Raw genomic sequence first — 4,945 nt, 5'->3', positions numbered from 1 at the left:
ATCTGATGGCCATTCCAGGGCTACTGGGAAATGCGTGGCATTCGTCTCCACGGGGCTGCAGATGGAGTTTCATCATCCTCTGCTCCGTGAAACGGGAGCTGCTGACATCCCTCAAGCAGCGGTGCCACCGAGTATATACAGGGTTTTATTTTTCCTCCGTGCATTCTAACGAGCAGAACTCAAAAGTTTCATATCATTCCGAGCAATCCTATCCCGACAGAGCTGCATTTCCACGCCCCCCTCCCCCCCCCCAAAAAGCGCCGGCGACACTCGAGCCCCAGGGCGTCGTTATCAATGAACTTTGGCACCTTGAACCATGGAAAACCCCTGAGCGGCGCCGGCAGCGCTGGGTGCCGGCGTCCCCAGGATCGGATGGCCCCAGGGGATTTGCTGGGAGTCCCATGACGGGTCTGGAAGGGAGCCCGGACCGACGGGCACCACCGCAGGGCGCCGGCACAGGGTCACCGCGGGACAGTGGGTGGCCTCTGTCCCCTGCGATGTCCCATCTCTGTGTGTGCAATCACTATGTATGCCACCTCCCCCCCCCCCCTCCCCCCATGTGCCACCCCTGTGATGTCCTACAAACAGTGTGGGGTCAGGAGAACCTCCTTTTTTTTTTTGGGGGGGGGGAGGATGATCACAAAAAACAGGAGAGGGTGCAGGAGGAGGGGAGGGGGAGCAGATGGTGGAATGTTAATTAAGAGCAGCTTTTGCAGTCTTCTTTAATGAGGACCAAAAGCAGCTGAAGGCAATGAGAGCTGAAAGCAACCTCGCTTGGGGACGGAGCAGAGGGTGGGAGAAGGCACCACAAGGGTGGGAGACCTCTGGGATGGGTGATGCTACGGATCCTGCTCTGCTTCCTACACCCGTGCTTGGGGGCATGGTCAGTGGGAGCCAGGAGGATGGTTGCAGTTGGACGTGGGGGTCTCAGAGCTCCTCAGCAGCCCCACTGGCTCTGTGGACACTGTGGTGCACTCAGTCGTTGTCCCTTGGCCTGTGAGTGCACATCCAGTGGTGGATGTTGAGGTGTTGGGATCAGAGTGAGATGGAGTATAACAGCTGTAATGAGTGATCCGAGTGGTCCTCTCCAACCCCAGTGGTGTAGGGACGTTAGGAGGTAACATTCTGAGTGGTGGGAGATCCCCATGTCTCCCAGCACACCACTGGACCCTGAAGCACGTCGCCCCATTCAGAAGGACCAGCAGCAGCAGAGGGGTTTCTGCAGCCCCAGTGATGCCAAGAACGGAAGGGAAGTGCCAGGCTGAGTGTGCCAGGGCTGTGCTGTCAGCCTCTGCCCGTGCTTGAACTCATCAACAGTGCTTTGGCAGCCTGATCTGGTCCAAGATTATTTTCTGACCCATTCATCTTCTGGACAGAAATGAGCTGATGAGCCCCCAGAGGTGTGTTATACCCATGGGCTATGTCCATGTGTTATGACCCTTCACTGGTCAAGTAATGGGATCTGGGGCTGTTCTGCTTTTCAGTTTTGTCGGGTGCTTTGAGCAGGACAGATAGCTGTGGGGCTGGAATGAGATTTTCCCCACGTTTTGAGCACATTTGGTTTGGTATTCCCATCTGGCCAGCTGCAGAGAGTAGCTGGGACTAAATTCATCCTGGTTCAGGCAGTACAAGGCCTGGTGGCACCAGGGGTCTGTCCCCAGCCGATACCTTATCTCCAACCAGGACAGATTTCTAAATATGTGTTTAAGAATATAAACAAACAAATGAACAAACACAAAGAAAATGCTGTTTCCACATGCAAGTGTTTTTTTTTTTTTATCATTAATTGATTCACCCCAACCCAGTTCTTCCTCTCTTTTGCTTTCTTGCGAGCCTGGATGTGCACACACACACAGATGTGGCCAAGACACCTTCAGGCTGAGTTAGGCTTTACCAGGACAGCTTTCCACTGGTAAACACTAGGAGTGAAGCACAACTAGCATAGCATGCACTTTCCCAAAATCTTTGAGTGGTGTGGAGCCACCACCCCATACCCATCAACACGACGGCTCCTCGTGTCCCTTCACCCAATGGTCTTGTTAATCTGTGAGACAAAACCCCACCAATTCCTTGGGGTCCTCAGGGACGATAGGGAATGCGTCCCTTACAGAGCATCACCCAAATAAAACAGAGATGATGGCTTTGCCCCATGGAAACCACTTGCTCTGGTGGTCTGAAGATGGTGGAGTTCTCCCTCGTCTCTTGCAGGCAGTATCTTTCATCAGCAGTTGATGGTTTGAGCAGATTTCACTTACGAATATCAGTGGAAAGTGACATGCTCTGACCCTTCCTTATTGCACTCCTTAATTACCACTGGGCAACGCTGGGAAAAGGAGGCACAATCGTGTTGTAATTTATGGTGGTAGAGGATATCATTGGGACCTTTTAATGCCAGTGAAGCCGGAGCCACGGTGCAGAGCAAGATTACATCTCACCAAACAGACTCATTTCAGCCACCCCAAATTTCCAGATAAATCCTTTTCTGAATGGGGGGAGGGAGATCGGGGCTGGAGACTGTCTCAGCCAGCTCCTGTCTGAGCCTCTTATGTGCAAAGCTTTGAGTAAGGTGATTTTGAAGGAGTGGGAACTGTAGCTAAGCTGCACAGAGCACAGTGATATGAGGTCTGGGGCCACCACTGCATGGTTGGACACCGACATGGATGTCCAAGGAGCTGGGGAACTCACACATAGGAAATGTCTGCATTAATGTCTGCATTAAGTGTGCTTTAGCAGGAAGGACACGGCACAGCTGGCAAGGAGCTACCCAGGGGCTGGACAACCATGTCTTTGCATCTCCCAGCCCTAGAGCTGAGCAAATGGGGGTACAGATGAGTGGGTCCTCAGCAGCCTCCTGCCACACTAGTTCTTTTTCTTTTCCCTTTCACTGAAAGAAGACTAAAATTTGCTCAGCAGGAGTTGAAGACTGGAACGTTTTAACTCAAGCTACAGAAGTACTGAAAAGGTGGAGTTTTGCAGGTTATTTTCCAGCTTTCAGGTGGCAAGCAGTGATGCCTGGTCTTTTATTTTGACAGATGACCATAAGCAGAGGCCCCATAAAATTAACACTCCTCGGGGGTGTTTCAGCTCATTCCCCAGCACCATGACATCCAACCTGGCAAACCATGTCCAACTCAAGGTGCAAGGAACTAACCAGAAGTCCAACCAAAGGTCCAACCAAAGATCAGCCAGCACAGCAGCACCTATCCTGCAAGAGGTACCCAGAAGGGATGCGCAGAGGATTCCCACCCCCAGAAGACCCTTGCACCCACAGCTCACCAGCATTATGCCCATGAGCTCAACTGCTGCCTGCACAGTCGTGCTCCTGCAGATGTTACAAAAGCTCAGAAGAGGTGAGAGCTTTGCAATGATGTTGTCCGCTTTATTTCTGGGGGCTTTGATTGCGGAGGTACCATGGAACAGGCCAGAACATTCCTCCTTGAGCCTTCAACACAAAATGATGTTACTGGTTTGACCACTGGACCATGGAGACGTGATGAGGGTATTATTTCAATATATATTTCAATTATTTCAATATATATTCAATATATTCCATTCTGCTGGCACAGAATGGAAAGGAAATGAGGCACACTGTACTGTAGATAAAGGTACACCTATGTCTACCCTCCCGAGTGCACCCTCTAGGGCACACCAGGCAATACAGCTGGCTACATCCACGTGATCCAAAGCCATTTTGAAGCTGCCTGGTGGGCTCAACGAAAGGAATCCAACTGAAGGCACAGTCTGCTCAGAGCAGACCGAACAAATCCCTTTGGGTAGGGAAGAAAGAAAGGTGCAGTGCTGCGTGAGCCTGCTGTGGATGCTCACAAGGACTCGGCCACTACCGCATCTGTCCGCCACGTGAAGGTCAGCAGGTCCGAGCCGTGGATGCTGCACTTCCTCAAAGCCTTCAGGCTCCTTAGGGCTGGTGCTTTCAACTCAGAAAGGTTTGCCTTCAGCAAACACAGGAGCCTCATCTGCTATAGGGACTTCTGCACATTGGATGCATCGCAGTCAAAGCTGTGGAGAACCTGGACGACACTGTAGTGTGAGAGCCATCCTATCTCAGGGCCAGGTACAGGAGTAACAGTGGGCTGCTGCCGCAGGAATCAGCTCGACCTGAAGTGACAAGCAGCAGGAATACCCCTCCTGCTGCTCCTCCCCACCTCTAACAAAGCCACTCCTCACTGAGGGTCAAGTGTACGTTTTTATTGTTTTTCACGGAACATTAACTCCTTTAGAAAAAAAAAAACATTCATCTGGATGAGAACACCCATAGAAAACAACACCGATTTTGTGTCTTTTTGTTGTTGTTGTTTTGTTGGTTTCTTTTTTTTTAAATTTGGCATTTGTTATTTGCATTTATATTAAAGCAAAGTGCATCTTTTCTTATTTTTCTTGTTTATACACATTGCACAATACATAAATAATGATGCTTATAAAAGTCTTTGTATTTACAAGTAATAATATATTTATATATAACATAAAATACATTTTTTTTCTTTCATAAATCTCAGGTTTTTTTAAGGAGTCCTTTTTTTTTATTTTTTTTTGTGTGTTTTCTTTCCAAAGCACTACGATGCCAAAGTTCCGATGAGAATGCTCTCTTGTTCATTTAAACCTTTGTATTTAGAAAAATAGCTTATGTTAAGGTCTAAACATGCTCATTGAGCTAAGAACAGTGTAAAAGTATCATACGTGAGTATGAATTCAAGAAGAAATGAAAGCAAAGTGACGCCTCCGGATGATGGTACTGGGATAACCTGATCCAACAGGCTCCAACAGACCAACCATCCTGGACGCCTTATTTCCCCATTTTTCATTTTGTTTTTGTTTTGCTTTGTGTTGTTCTTTTTTTCTTTGTTTTTTTTTTCCTGGTCTTGTGTCACACCTCATCTAGAGTTGCCAAGCACGGGCCGTGCACGGCTCCTTCGTTGCTGTTCTCTGC

Source organism: Cyrtonyx montezumae, unplaced genomic scaffold, assembly GCF_038088225.1.
Source record: "Cyrtonyx montezumae isolate F1298 unplaced genomic scaffold, pur_monq_1.0 scaffold_34, whole genome shotgun sequence".
NCBI lineage: Eukaryota > Metazoa > Chordata > Aves > Galliformes > Odontophoridae > Cyrtonyx > Cyrtonyx montezumae.
Note: the sequence above shows the minus strand (reverse complement) of the source record.